A 16,818-nucleotide genomic window follows, 5' to 3' on the forward strand; every position below is an offset into this window, starting at 1 on the left:
ATCAGCAATTGATCGTGTTTGCGTCGTAGTATATCTGAGAATATACACTATATTGCCAAAAGTATTCGCTCACCTGCCTTGACTCGCATATGAACTTAAGTGACATCCCATTCCTAATCCATAGGGTTCAATATGACGTCGGTCCACCCTTTGCAGCTATAACAGCTTCAACTCTTCTGGGAAGGCTGTCCACAAGGTTTAGGAGTGTGTTTATGGGAATTTTTGACCATTCTTCCAGAAGCGCATTTGTGAGGTCACACACTGATGTTGGACGAGAAGGCCTGGCTCTCAGTCTCCGCTCTAATTCATCCCAAAGGTGTTCTATCGGGTTGAGGTCAGGACTCTGTGCAGGCCAGTCAAGTTCATCCACACCAGACTCTGTCATCCATGTCTTTATGGACCTTGCTTTGGTCACTGGAGCACAGTCATGTTGGAAGAGGAAGGGGCCAGCTCCAAACTGTTCCCACAAAGTTGGGAGCATGGAATTGTCCAAAATGTCTTGGTATGCTGAAGCATTCAGAGTTCCTTTCACTGGAACTAAGGGGCCAAGCCCAGCTCCTGAAAAACAACCCCACACCATAATCCCCCCTCCACCAAACTTTACACTTGGCACAATGCAGTCAGACAAGTACCGTTCTCCTGGCAACTGCCAAACCCAGACTCGTCCATCAGATTGCCAGATGGAGAAGCGCGATTCGTCACTCCAGAGAACGCGTCTCCACTGCTCTAGAGTCCAGTGGCGGCGTGCTTTACACCACTGCATCCGACGCTTTGCATTGCACTTGGTGATGTATGGCTTAGATGCAGCTGCTCGGCCATGGAAACCCATTCCATGAAGCTCTCTGCGCACTGTTCTTGAGCTAATCTGAAGGCCACATGAAGTTTGGAGGTCTGTAGCGATTGACTCTGCAGAAAGTTGGCGACCTCTTCGCACTATGCGCCTCAGCATCCGCTGACCCCGCTCCGTCAGTTTACGTGGCCTACCACTTCGTGGCTGAGTTGCTGTCGTTCCCAAACACTTCCATGTTCTTATAATACAGCTGACAGTTGACTGTGGAATATTTAGGAGTGAGGAAATTTCACGACTGGATTTGTTGCACAGGTGGCATCCTATCACAGTTCCACGCTGGAATTCACTGAGCTCCTGAGAGCGACCCATTCTTTCACAAATGTTTGTAAAAACAGTCTGCATGCCTAGGTGCTTGATTTTATACACCTGTGACCATGGAAGTGATTGGAACACCTGATTCTGATTATTTGGATGGGTGAGCGAATACTTTTGGCAATATAGTGTATCTTTTGCTGCATCTGAAATCACTAAGTTTACGATACAGACACCGAAATGTCTATAGAGCAGCAGGAAAATGAGCCTGAATTCAGACAGCGTGAGCTCAGGAAATGCATTCATCGTGACACACTGTTACATAAACTATCTGAACGTTACAAACTGCCTAGCAACCTGATAGCACAAAGCCTGAAGAAGTATCCGACAAGCATTCGGCTGCATTCGATGCAACAATAACAAGTACCTGTTTCCTTTAGTGCTCATTAAACTATAGTTTATTTATATTTATATACGCTGTGGTATATCCTGAGCAGTGAATGCTGAGTTTGTAGAAGTAGTAGATGTATTGTGCACTACGCACTATCCAAGGAGTAGAACTTTTACCCAATTCAAACACAAAAGTTCTGCGAGGGTCAGAAATGAAACACAAAATACTTTTAACGCAACCATTCAAAAGTTCGGGATCACATGGAAATTTCCTCGTTTTCCAGCAGTTTGTGAGGTTCTATGAAGGTAGTAAGAAACCTCTTTCTTTCTGATCATTTTGAGTCACAACTCCTGATGCTCCAGAAACTAAACTAACCTAAAAAGGCCACTTTTATTGCTTCCTTAATCACTACAACAGTTTTCAGCTGCGCTAGAACAATTACAACATGTTTCTCTGATAATCAATAAAATGATTAACTTTAAGGATTAATGAAAATAACATGAGACTGAAACAGAGGACTGAGGGTTGCTGATAATGGGCCCTCTTTAAAAATCATTGGATTCAGGTTTCCTTTGGAAAACAAGGAAGATTTGAACGGTAGTGAAGGTTATCCAACAGCCCCAGAAGATCACATGTCCCTAATAAACATTCACCGCTGTTCCATGTCACCTCTTATCAGTATATTTTATCCTTAACTCCTGGTTTCTGGATGTTTCATGGTCAAGCTTTTCTTGCTGTCGTCTCACTCATAGTTTTGTGTCTACCTGGAATTCCTTGTATCCATAGTGTACAGTTGCTTGTTTTTTGCACTTAATAAAATATAAATCTATCACTGTATCCACCTTGGCCTCTATTTCCTGACACGGATTTTGGATTAGCGAGTGAAAATGAAGAGAACTATCGATTTATTAACCCCTATAATCAACCCCATGCATGGTTCCTGCATACAGAATGAGTTTCTAGCTGCGTCCCAAATGACTTGCTACACTAGTGCACTATGTACCGTACCATCTAGTGTATTTAAGAACGGTCGTATCACCTCAAAAGGAACAATGAAGTAATGTGTCGTTTAACAGCCGATAGCAAATGATATCAAATGCATGTAATGTGACGCCCTAGCTTTAGCAGAATACATGGTGAAAATTAAATCACACAACACGGGCTAATTTAAAAAACATTTGTAAGATGTCGACATTTGTTGTCGTCGGTAAGTAAAGCTGCAAGTGTCGAGGGCATAAAGTGTCCAACATTCCACACTTTGCTTTTTTGATTGAATGAGTGCATCATATTGTTATTTGGAGTGGTCTGGATTAAAATCTTGTTTCTTCTTTAGCACGGTTTGAGCATTCTATCTCACCAGAGATATCTTTCTTTAAGTATGTGACTCTCTCACAGCTGAAAATGAAAACAGAGACGGAAACTGCTGCTGAAAACCTGTCTGCTGGCAGAAAAGGTGAAGCGGCCACGGGACAGAGGAGATGGACCTACCTGAAGTAGAGGGTGACATCTACAGAGTCCCGCCTCAGCAGCGTCCAGTTCGCCAGCGTCCAGCCCACTTCTCCTTTACACACCGTCCTCACTGATACACATCACACGCATGACCTGGACAAAACAACAAGCGTAACAAACACTCAGTTCATGCTTATATATAAGAAAATAATCATCACTGAGATAAATACATGCTTGTTATATATTTCTAATATTAAACAAATCCTATTAGAAATTAACAAGAAATAAAGCACGACGCTTTTATTCGAAGGTCATAAGAAAAGGGAACAAAAGGTCATTTTTCAGATTTTCATGCAGCTTCAGATTCGAGATGTTTCAAAGCACAAACTGACCTCGGTTAAAAGCTGACTTTCAACAAAAATAAAAGATTCTGCACAGCCGCCGTTATAGCAGGACCACTGACTCGAAATAGATTTTTTTGTCTACTGTAATTACCTCTCTGTATAATTAATAATAATTGTCTCTGAAACAGCAGTTTTCATTTCTAGAGCCTTTTGTAAAAACAGTGTTTATCCCTCCTGTGCAGATGCAGAGAATATTATAATTATTATATTTTATGCCAAGCTGTTCGGAATCTACGGGGTGATTTTGCTGGAAGGTTATGAAACGTTAAATTTAAAGGAACTGTTTGAAAATGTGAATCTCGATATTGTCACAGCCAAACCATGGCCAAGCTAAAACGGCTAATTTGGCCGTGTGGTCAGGGTGTGTGTGTGTGTGTGTGTGTGTGTGTGTGGGAAGGGGTATACTGTGTCTCTGCTTTCAATCACAGTAACACCAACCAATCAAAGGCATCTGTAAACTCATGTATACAGAAGAGGGCAGACAGCGCTTTCCTCGGAGTGTGTTACACAGCAAGAGCAGCGGTTCGAAAAGGTAGGGCTGGCTGATGTCTTGTGTCTTGGAGGAAGCATGTGTTACTCTTGATACAGAAGAGCTAGCTAGTGGTGGGAAGCAGCAAAAACAGAGAAACATCCAAAAAAATGACAATTTCCTTTAGAGTAACCCAGAGGTGTCCAATCGTATCCGCAAAGGGCCGGTGTGGGTGCAGGTTTTCATTCCAACTGAGTAGAAGCCACACCTGAGTCTACTGAAAGCCAAGATCAGTTGATTAGCCAGTTGGAATCAGGAATCAGGCCCTTTCTGGATGAGATTGGACACCCCTGGAGTAACCCATCGCTCCAAACATATCTGATTAAAATCAAAACCCTTTTCTGTCAAATTAAAAACTATTTCATGTTTCTGTTGATTTACTGCAGGTCAACAAAACGAAATACATAAATAAATACAGTCTTTAAATCAAACCAGTTATAACTAATTTACTCGGCTGCTCCCTGCCATCAATTTCTATGTCATGAAGATGAATCTTAATCTTTACTCAATTACCATCTCTACACTGTCCTGCCAAAGCAACGCTGCCATTCAGTGACTGAACATCCCTCATCTCCTCACCCAAACTCCTTCCTAACACACTTTATGTCTGTATACACACACCTTGCTGTATTGTCTTTGCCATAAATAACACTGAGTTGGTGTCGTCAATTATTCATTATAGAAAGTAGCACAGTTTTGTTTGTTCTGCCAGAAGAGGAAAATGTCCATGTACAGAGTAACAAAATATTGGAAAAAAAATTCTCAGACAATACATAAACACACACACACACACACATATACATAATACATATATTATAATACATCTCTAGAATAAAGTATTGGAAAGACGGATTTTTTCACAACACTGACAGACATACATTATATTTTGATTTCACTTCTTCAAGCACACTGTAAAGGAAGGAATTTTATTTCTATTTAGATTCTATTTTACATTTACTTTCACTGACTATGTACAGCAGGTACTTTATTTAATCATACTTTATTGCTACACCTGTTTTATTATTATGTAACATATTTAATATTCAACATATTTTTATTATTATTATTATTATTATTATTATTATTATTATTATTATCCATTACACTTGTGCAGGTGTGCAGTGCAGCTTTCCCGTTCACTGTGACCATTAAAGCATCTTTTGCTACTATCTGATCATTTTGTCATTTCATGGTTTATGTTTTTAATAAAAAGCATGAGAGAAACTTGCATTATTTTATTTATTTTTCTATTATTTCACCTGCATCTGTATAGCAGACACTTTATCACCCTCTATTGCTATACTTGTTTTATTATTATTATTATTATTATTATTATTATTATTATTATTATTATTGTAACTTTCACTCTCTCTGTAACCATTAAAATATCACATAAGCGCTAAAGTTCATTTTGAGGTTTAATTTTTTAAACAAATGCAAACCAAATGCGCTGCCACACTATTACAATATTCTTTATCTAATTGAAGGTAATTGAGGAAAAACGTAACGTTTGATGCTGAAATATACATTTTCATGTCTAATCAGCAATTTATGGATAATGTATGATAACCGAATGATATAATGTACTGATTTCCCACAGGATATGTACGGTTAAATCATGACCTGTGTATTACTGCTCCAGTAAACAACTTGAATTCTGCTATGACACGCATTCAGTCTTAGAAAGCTGCTTAGCTAAAGCACAGCACCGGCACTGACGCCAACACTTCTAGGAGGGTAAAGATTGAGTTAAATTTGATCAGCATGTTCCTGCTCGCTCGCTCTCCTCTGAAGTGCACTCATCCTGCAGCTCACTCTCTAATGCAGACTCAGACGCTGCCAAACTCCCTAAATGCAGCTACAGAATCTGTCGGAAAAAGCCTGCCAGCGAACACAGGAACACGGCTTACTGCATAAATATAAATACGTAAAGATGTAACTATGATGTTACTATGTAAAATGAAATAATCTGCGCTAATTTAGTTAACCCTTTTGTTATTCTTGGGGTCAATTTGACACCCATTTAATGTTTAAAATATGTTTAACATATATTTTTGCTTCGTTTTTAATAACTTTTCTTAATTTAATGGGGACAACCAGGTAAATATGTGTCATGTACACATTTTGTGGCATCAGTGTTTCACTGAGGTCACTGTAACAATCAATTTGATTAATCTTCCATTTTAAGGTCAATTTGTGAAATTTTATGGTGATTTGTTAATCTTTCTATAGCCGCACAATAGAAATACTGGGTGTTTAAGAGAATGGGCTATTGGAGGGGGTTAAGAAGAACTGAGGGCAAGAAGCCTTTATTATCACCACACATATATTACAGCACAGTGGAATTATTTTCTTCACATACCCCAGCTGAGGAAGTTGGGGTCAGAGCACAGGGGCAGCTATGATACAGCATCCCTGGAACAGAGAGGGTTAAGGGCTTTGTTCAATTGTGAGTGGAGCTTGGTGGTGGTGCTGGGGCTTGAACCCATATCCTCTGATCAACAACCCAGAGCCTTAACCACTTTAGCCACCACTGCCCCGGATATTTTGGAGGTTTAAATTGCTGTTGTCTAATTGACCCCAAGTACAAAACATGTCTAAGTTTGAGGATAACATGAGGGTTAAACATCCATGTTATAGGTTGAAATAACACTGTTGTTAGAACACAGACTCGGAGTAGGATGCAAGTGCAGGTTAAATAACAATAATAACAAAGCAGACAGTCCAAATGCATGAAAATATAATATAAAAATGTAATCCAGAAACAGGTAGAGATCAGGAAATCAAGGTCAAGATCTATCAAAACTGTGAACAAGCAAGAATCAGAAACTGAACAAATACATGAGGGATTAAACAGACAGACTAATCAAAAGGAAATCCCAAAACAGGTGACACTACTCATGACACGTTAGATCAACAACCAGTGGCCAATACAGGATCAGTGATATGAATCAAAATGAAACACATGGCAACGTAAATAAAGCCAACACGAGAACAAAAAGTGGCTCGGCTCGCTCATTCAGAGGCAGCTGCACATAATAGATCTGTTACCAGTGAATGACTGAATACTTCATATTCCAGCACATAGAGCTTGGAAAAGTTTGCTCATTTATATAGACTTTAATCTTCTCTTCTGTTCAGTCTTTATGATCTGCCAATGATGCTGCATCAGGACAACCTCGCAACATAATACTGTCATCCAACCCTTATCCACATACATGAGCTCAGAGAGAGGGAGAGAGAGAGAGAGACAGAGAGACAGAGAGAGAGAGAGAGACAGAGAGAGAGAGAGACAGAGAGAGAGAGAGAGAGAGAGAGACAGAGAGAGAGAGAGAGACAGAGAGAGAGAGAGAGAGAGACAGAGAGAGAGACAGAGAGAGAGAGAGAGAGAGAGACAGAGAGACAGAGAGAGAGAGAGACAGAGAGAGAGACAGAGAGAGAGAGAGAGAGAGAGAGAGAGAGACAGAGAGAGAGAGACAGAGAGAGAGACAGAGAGAGAGAGTGACAGAGAGAGAGAGACAGAGAGCACAGTCAGCATCATCGGTGGTGGCATTGTCAGGATTCAAACTCACGAATCTGATCGAACGAATGTGTTTGTTTATATCATGAATAAATGAAAGGATGAATATGTTATTACTGATTATATTATTTAATCTAATTGAATTCAATAAGGTTTTTAATAGGGAAAGAAAGAAAGAAAGAAAGAAAGAAAGAAAGAAAGAAAGAAAGAAAGAAAGAAAGAAAGAAAGAAAGAAAGAAAGAAAGAAAGAAAGAAGAGGAGGGAGAGAGGGAGGGAGTCAATCTGCCAATCTATCTATCTGATTCTCTGTCTGTCTGTCTATCTGTCTGTCTGTCTGTCTGTCTATCTATCTATCTATCTATCTATCTGTCTGTCTGTCTGTCTGTCTATCTATCTATCTATCTATCTATCTATCTATCGAAAGAAAGAAAGAAAGAAAGAAAGAAAGAAAGAAAGAAAGAAAGAAAGTTACTTTCTCTAAGTAACAGCCATATTTTATGAAAGAGGTTGTTAAGTTGTATCTTAAGATGCTTAGTAAAGTAGCTTACTACTGATTTATTTATCACCAGGTTATCCGGTGTGACTTTAATGTTTCGTAATCCCTGCTGTGGTTGCTGATGCAAATTAGGCATGGAGTAACAGGAATCACACAAACACAAATGATGCAAAGGACAAAAAGCATTTAGTGTAAATGTGACATTCCTTTAATCGCAGCTGCATCGTGCTGGAAATCCGACTTCCCACAATGCAGTGTGGGTGTAGATCAGACTCCTAATGATGAGGCTGTGAGTTCAAATCCCCTGCAGTGCTGCACATGTTCCTCTGCTGCTGAGCAAAACCCTTTTCATCACTTTCTACACACAGAAATGAAAAGACAAATGACACACACACATACCCAGTCTCTCCAACTAAAGTTTAATTTAAGCTTAGGTTTAAAGACAGTGCTGTTATTTTTAGCCACCTTTATCTCACCCTGTATAACGTTCATTAACTTTCCTGACCCTGATCTGGAATTTATTTGAAAGAAAGCGATAAAGTAATTTTCACAGGAAGCTGTTTGAACTCTCAGTTTTTTTGATGGCAGATGGTAAATATTGAGTGAGCAAATATTGATATACAGGATATACTGCATACTGAAACACTCGCAACTAAAGCCAGCAGCGTGTTGGATGAATCTTATCCGATTCCCTTTATTCCGTCTCTCCATGCGGCTAAACTGACAACAGCCATATCTAAAAATATTCATTCTGTTGATGATACATTTTCATCAGGGTCTTTGTCAAGGGTACATCAGTGAGGTGTGTTTTCACTGAAGAACCACTTCAAATCAATGAACCCATAGCCTTTCAAGACTACTTACTACTTTACTCTCTTCCCAGCCATTAGCCGGTATTAACCTTCTGCTTGCCGAGAGGGCCGTTATTAAAAGTTTTGGATGTAAAGATTGCTGTAAAACGTGGAGACGTGGCTGTTGAACGTATATGAGAATACGAACTGCCTCGCCGTAAGAACACAGCTGGAGCACATCCAATCAATTTACCTCTGACCAAAAACCCAACCTTTCATCTCGGAGCGTAGAGAAAAGTGTCTCAACTACACAACATGTCTAGTCACCGAGATTAAAGACTCAGAACTTTCAAATAAAATGGAAGTCTATTAAAATAACGTGCAATTTTCTGTGATTTTTGGCTAAAACCTGGGCTTCACTGCACACTGTTATGCAATAAGTCAGGAATAAAACGTTGCAAAAAATCAGAAGAGAATATAGTGGGATTTATTTAGTATTTAGTGTTATATGATTCCAAGAAAACAAACATACGATTCTGAAACATATTTCTAGACATTTCATATATTTACTGTCTATCTATCTATCTATCTATCTATCTATCTATCTATCTATCTATCTATCTGTCTGTCTGTCTGTCTGTCTGTCTGTAATCGAATAAAGCCTGGGCTTTTCTGCAGACTGTTATACAATAAGTCAGGAATAAACTGCTGCAAGAAATGAGAAGAGAAAGTGAAAATATATTGAATATAATCAGATTGATTATAGTATTTAGTATTATATGATTCCAAGCAACCAAATATAAAATTATGAAAAATATTTCTAAACATTTTTATCCATTTCAAATGTTCTGCTTGTAGATGATTTTGCGTCTTTCTAAAAATAAATGCTTTATAAGAAAGCTCAACCTCAAACCTGTAATGAGTACAAAAGTCTAGAATTAGGTTTTGATAATCTAATCATACTTGGTTTGTCATAACCTTATTAAAGTAAATACCAGACACATTTGACTATATTCCAGATATTTTCACTTTACTACAACACCATTTTTTGCAGTGTGCTCATGCTGTTGTGGGAAAATAATCAAAGTTGAGGTGATGTTGAGAAGATGATGCAACTCAGTGCAAAGTTACAGTAATATTACCACAGCAAAGTTGAAATTTTTTTAATAAAAGTTTAATAAGTTTTCTTGGACCACCGTGACTTGCCAAAGATTACATTTTTTTATTACAGAAAGTCATGGCATACATTTTATCCCTTTATGCTTGCTGAGCAGGTTTTGGTGGCTCAGTGCATAAGGCTTTGATTTATATTTACAGCATTGGGCAGACGCCGCTATCCAGAGCAACTTACAGAAGTGCTACTGAAATCTCTGTCAATGAATACATTGATACTGGTTTATAGACTGAGAACAGCATCAGGCTAAAAACTCCAGGAGGAAAAACAGCAAGTAAAGCACACAGACAACAATTTTTGTGTGTGTGTGTGTTAGTTTAAGAATTTCTGGAAGAGGCAGACGTGGTTTTGAACACAGCCGGTGAATGGACATGAAGGGGAAGTTCATTCCACCACCAAGTGACCAGAACACAGAAGAGTCTTGATGATTTAGAGATGAGAAGGTCATGAGTTCAAATCCCAGCACTGAAAAACTAACAAGGTTTGTATCCTTAGAACAAGAAGCTTAACCTTCAGCTCGATCCCAAACAAGCTAATGTACTGAATCTGTCTGTCTATCGATCTGTGCCTCTATCTGTCTGTCTGTCTGTCGATCTGTGACTCTATCTGTCTGTCTGTCTACCTGCCTATCTATCTATCGGTCTGTCTGTGTCTCTATCTGTCTATCTATGTCTGTCTGTCTGTCTGTCTCTCTAGTCACTCATTCTTCTATCAGACCCTCAGTGCACTGCACACATATACCAGGCTGCCAAATTGTAATCACAATGCACCATCTTTTCCACACCTAGCTGTTTATAACCTAAGATATACTAAAAAGCTTCAACAGCATTTGATCTGAACATGTGATAAAAGACCACATCTATTTGAGTCTCTGTCCTGAAGATTGGACATAATGTGTCCACTTTCGCTGTTCAGCCAAACCGCTTAACAGGATTATCTAAAGAGCAGGATATCATTCATTAAGCGTGTACTGCATACAGGACATGTCACCAGAACGGACAAGGAGCTGAACCTTCCTTCACACAGAGATGAGTGGATTTCTGGCTGTCCTGGGACTTGAACTCAAAACCTTCCGGTAACTCACGTAAATCAGAAAAATGTCTGCACACAGATCCTTTTCAGAGTGTATGGGGAGGTGTGGGATGGTATTAGCATAGTGACCAGCATAGTAAGCATGATTTTGCAAAACACAATGCAATAAACTGTACTTTAAAGACACAAAACTGCTTACTAGGCACATTTTTCCACCTTTAAATTTCTGCCAAATGCGAAGGCTACCCTTGCTGATTCTACCAATCAACCCCAGATGGAGGATATGACCTGCAGAAAAGCCGTACATGTCCCAAATCTCTTCAATTACATGGGTGGAATTAGACACAACTCTGTATCTGACATGACTCAACAGGTTTTACTTTGTGCCCTGGGTAGTGCACTACATGAGGAGTCAATTTCCAATCCAACCGCATAACAAGTTACATACATAAATTTGTCAAGAACCTTCAATTACAACTAATGACCCATAATTTATTTGATTTCTGTCATGCAGAGTTGTAGAACTGCATTGTCTAACAGGAGCTGATGAGATCCAGAGCAGACAGATGTAAAGCCTTAGTGATGTTAAACAATGTGGATCCTGACTCCATGCCTTATTGAACACACATCTGTCTCTGCAGCTGTTTAGGAGAGGGTGGCTAATTTAAAATAACAAAGCAAAGCTGAGGCATGATAACAGAAAGAACCATTAGGCATGAAAGAGGTACTTCTGGTGATGACTAAAAGACGTGATAGTAACAATTACGCTAAAGCAAACGAGCTTCTTGATCATTCTTGAAACGTAAGCCCCTGTAGAGAGCGGTGCATCTAAACGAGAGTGTCTCCAGGTCTCTGAATGACATCTACACTCGACCCTTCAGTACCAGAGCTGCTAAAATCACCAAAGATTCCACCCACACACGCCAGGAACGGTATGTTCTGCTTCTTGCAATCAGACAAGCGCTTACAAAATCTGATGGAGATTCTACCTCAGGCCATCGGACTCCTCAACAGGAACATGTCCATCTTACAGATCTCTTTAGGGCAGATTCCAAAGGACAGTGGTAGCTCAAGTGGTTAAGGCTCCGGGTTGTTCAGGCTCCAGCTGCCACTCGAGCAAGGCTCTTAACCCTCTCTGCACCAGGGACACTGTATCATGGCTGACCCTGTACTCTGATCCCAACTTCCAACATTGGGATATCTGAAGAAGAATATGTGTTGTTATATGGAACATATCACACATCAATTAAGCCTCTAAGTAAGTAAGGAGTTCACTATTCTAAGTTGTACACTCTATATAACTGTGTACATAACACATAAAAATCTTGAAACCTGACCCTTATACAGTTAGTTCCTATCCACTAATCTGATTACGAATGCTTATATCGAATATAACCACAAGGGACAGCGGACAGTCCACCTGTCTGCTAAGTAAAAAAATCGCTAAGTAAAACTCCATTACTAGCAGCAGTCTAACCGAAAGAGTTTCTATAGTAGAGTTAGCAACATCATCAGCAGGCATGGCATCTAATAAATACAGTTTCTGACATAATATGAAATTTTCGTTTGAACAGACGAAGATGAAGAGGAAGAAGGGAAGCAGGTTCCCCCGGAAGCACCGTTAACAGGAATGTAAAAAATTAATGAGAGCTAGCTAGCCGGCTATCTGACAGGCTACAGTGAGCATAACCTGTTTTAGGATCTATTTCCTCTAAAAAATAAGCAAACTGTTAGACTATATTGTATCTGAAATGTCAGTTACTCAACAGTTTCTCTCTTTTCCAGAGGCCAAAAAAGGAATTTTGTTCCCGTATTCAACATTGAATTTCTTTGCCATGTGAAATTCCACAGTGGTGTTGATGAGTCGGATGAAAACAGACACTCAGGGCTTTAGGAACCTGTAGTTTTTCAGATTTTGCCTAGGCTACTAGGGGCAATATATTTTTATAGAAAAAATTTCTTCACAGAAATGTTTCTCTCCAAGGTAAATGTTGAAATCAAACCCAGTTCTGCTCTCTGACAAGTGTTTGTTTATAATCATCTAAAATTGAAGGTGTTTCTCTTCACCCACTAAAATTCTGTGTAAGGTTATCCAACAGAGGGAAAAACACACATCTCACACTGAAATCCTGACTCATTTGATATCGGACTCACAGCCAGAAAATCATTCATTTGTTTACACTGATTAAAAGTGTCCCATAAGTTCACCGGCAGAATGAAACAGAACATGTACTGGGGAGAAAAAAAGGGGGTTAATTACTGACTACTATAAACACACTTACTTGTGCAGTATTGCTTAATTAGGATTGAGATCAGGATGTGAAGAGCACTATGTGTATTTATCGGATTCTTACTAATGTGGAAGCTTCATTTCTTGCGGACGTTTGTGAATGACGGACCGTCTGGATTTTTTTTATTTAACTTTGTGAAGCAATAGCCAAAAGCTTGAGCATAATAATTGCAATATATTGTTTAGTACGTTATATTAGAGTGCCAAGAGTGCTGTGTCCCCTCCCAGAGGAATATTAACGGCTGGTTAATTTCAGTCGTGGCAATCTTTTTGTTCTCGTACGTCAGTTCCTGACAAATGCTCTATGTGTAATGCGTCAGTGGCGAGACGGCGTGTGCACCCATGACTCACTCGCCCCATTCATTCATTTCAGACACTGTTTTTTAATTTAATTAAATTTCCTAATATTAAACAGACGAATTCGCGGTCTGGTATCTCAGCCTATAGCTTGCTCTCTCACAGATCCAGGGTCCCGGGCTCAGGCTTGAGCTCATGTCTGTGTGGAGAGTCCATGTGAGTTTCTTCCATGTTCTCCGGTTTCTTCCCACATCCCCAAAGCATGCCAGTGGGTTTACTAGCAACTCTAAATTCCCCAAGCTGTGAATGTGTGTGTATCCTACTCAGATCTCACACCTAGTGTCCCATTTCCACCTAAACCATGATAACCAGCATAAAGTGGGATGAATGTTCAGTGAATGAATCTTTTGAAGGGGAAATGTGATATTTGTGATGTGGGAGACATTGAGAACATTCCGGTGCTGGTTTGTTAGATTACTGGAGGTTAGAAGGTATAGAATATTATTTGGAGAAAAATTTAGAATGGAAACCAGAGAGGCTGATATCTCTCGCTTTCGAAGAAACAAACAACAAACCAGAACAAACTAGAATCTTTCTACAACTGGAATTGTGCAGGTTGAGTTCCATCTCTTTTAAGACTAGAAGAAGAAAGAAATTACAAATGTTTTCTGACACCAACACATCTGCTCATCATCTCACAGTGTCTTCCAAACTCCATCTGAATCTTGTAGCTAGGTCAGTTTTTCTGAATGAAATGAGCAGGAGTAAATATAGCAGTGAAAATGACTTCCTCCTGTGCTGGATGGTCGAGAGCCGGAATTCGGAATTGCACCACATGAAACAGAAAGGTGAGAAACACTGTCAGATTCAGACAGATGAAAATCAAAAGCAGTGTGATGCGTCACACCACACGGGCCTGTCAGAAAAGCCTCCACCTTATACCCTTAAAATGGGAATAACCATCATCATAATCCAGAGCATTATTAAAAAATCTATCCAGACAGCAAAAAAAAAAAAAAACAGAGAAATCCATATTACCAGAAACAAAGATCAGGAATTATGAACAAGGAAAAACTTTAACAAAGACTGAATGTTTAATGATTTTGACTCAATGCCATGACCACACAAGAGGCTAAACTGGAGAAATTGCACAAAACAGCGACAGAAAACGGGAAAGAACTAGTAAACAAAAACCAAAACACAAGTTACAATAAGAACACAGCCTGTCCACCGTCCTCAGATGGGTTTCATGACAGGAACTCTCATCTGGTTCTTCTTTGAACCTCTCAAATACCGAAACCCTTTGCTATAGAGTTCTACACAAACCCTTTTAAGGTTCTCTAACTGGGATAAAAGAACCTAGATTCTAAAGTGCACTGTGTTTATAACTCCCTTTGTACTTTACAAAGACTTTTTTTTATTATTCTTTTTAAAAACTACAGAATGTCAGAAATATTCAGAAGTCTACATTGCACTGAATTGTTTTATACACCGCATGAGAAACCATGTGATTTATTCTCTGAGAAATTAGCCTAGTTAGCGAAAATATTTATCCTAATGATGCAGCATTAGCTGTGATGTATGAGGCTCCTTGGTATGCTTTTGTCCGAGTCTGCGTGTATAAATTACTTTTATTCTGGAGTAATTAATGATGAAACTATTAGTCAATTTTCTGTAGCATAGTTCACTAATATCAGAGCAAGCACTAAGGACAAAATGAGCTCCGGTCTACAAGACTCCTCTCAGGTCTGAGAATACGGTCCGAGCCGACAGTGAAAACAATCCAGACCGCCACCAGACATGAGCCAAGTGCTCAGACAGATCCTCTTTCAAGATTGTCCTGTCCTTATTTTTTGTTCTGAAATCATGATTGTTCTTATCCAGCCAGCCTTCACTGATGTCTCACCTGGTCTGGAGTGAGATGATTTAGAGGACACCGGAAGGATAGTAATCTGTGCTGAGAAGAAGAGATACACACGCACGTCTGACCACTTTGAGCTCCAAATCAAAACCGGACAAATTGAGTCTCACCTTATCCAACCCTACGACGGAAGATTGGGTCTGAGAGATTTTTTTTCCTCTCATGAATAGCAGGAGGGCAAAACATTTCGTTTGCCAAACTCATAACACACAATATCTTTTAAAAACGCAGTTGAGGCTTCACACTTTTTTCAAGCATCAAACATGCAGGAAAAACACAGAAGGTGGTGTTCTATACCCCAGTAGACATGCGATGATATTTAACTTACATCATAAATTCTTGAATAAAAGTCTTTCTGCTTATTTCTGCATGTTTTGGAACATGATTAATAATCAGAATTATTAGGAAAACACTAATTACAGTGCTGCCTACATTTCCTTCACCTTTCATGCCTTTTTGCAGCTGGATAACAGAAAGGTCATCATTTTAGTGGCATAAAAACAGATGTCCAGAACTGACACCTCACTGTCTCACCAATGCCTACAAACATGGCCGCCTTGGACTCACGCCTATGAACCATTTGCACTTCCTTGATCCCAGTCACCATCCTTCTGTTCACTTATAGTATGTTTAATTAGTAAGTTTTGTTGTTTCATTTTATTACTTACGACGTCTCTTTTGTGACCCTTCTTTTTAACATGTGCTGGATTGTTAACTCTTCCTAATATTGTGATCTGTTCCTATTATTTTCAGCTGTTTCCATTTTGGTGATCGTTCCGGTTTAACGGCCTGAATCTGCATCTACATTTCAAGTGTCTGTGTTTGTGATAGCCTTAAATTTCACACAGGTAGAGTGATGATCTTCAGGAGGAGGAGGAGGTTGCACTTGATATTGTGACAAGATACGTTTTTTTTTTTTGTCTTATTAACTTAAAGGGAGGCTGGTGAGAAATGACTGTTTATCACGTCAGTATCAAGTACGTAATAACAGCAGCTTAGTTCTCAGACATTCCACAAATAAACACCAAACACCAAAATGTGTGATGTCCATTTTTAATAACCCCAAAATAGTCATCACTGACAGATTCACCGCTTCACCGAGGGTCACATCACACCTGCTCACCTCACTATGCCTTATTCTTTATGGTATAAGCAAAATGTGTACGTTTTCATACAAGTTGCCTTGGGCAAAGTTTGTGAATTGCACTCATGACACGATACAGAAAAATATCACAGGTTTGGGATGGGAGAAGGAAGGATTTCTGTCTTTGCTCCTCATGTACGGCTTGCAGAAGCAGTTTGAATCTTTGCACTCAATTTCACAGTAAAACTGGGCATTATTACAGATGTCAGAATAGCCAAGTCCGTTCTGACCAACTGTGTCCTTGTGGCTTAAAAGTCAAAAAATAAGGAAAGAAAGAA

The 16,818-nt window shown here is 39.3% G+C and overlaps 1 protein-coding gene across 2 annotated transcripts in view; it reads right to left on the reverse strand.

Annotated features, from left to right (window-relative positions):
- Positions 1-16,818, reverse strand: part of chrm3b (cholinergic receptor, muscarinic 3b) — a 125,061-nt gene that overhangs the window by 90,299 nt on the left and 17,944 nt on the right. For both annotated transcript variants that reach the window (XR_009206389.1, XM_058406804.1), the window contains exon 2: positions 2,982-3,095. The gene's annotated coding sequence lies outside the window, so the exon portion shown is untranslated. The remainder of the gene's footprint in view (positions 1-2,981; positions 3,096-16,818) is intronic.

This window comes from Hemibagrus wyckioides, linkage group LG13 (assembly GCF_019097595.1).
Source record: "Hemibagrus wyckioides isolate EC202008001 linkage group LG13, SWU_Hwy_1.0, whole genome shotgun sequence".
Lineage (NCBI taxonomy): Eukaryota > Metazoa > Chordata > Actinopteri > Siluriformes > Bagridae > Hemibagrus > Hemibagrus wyckioides.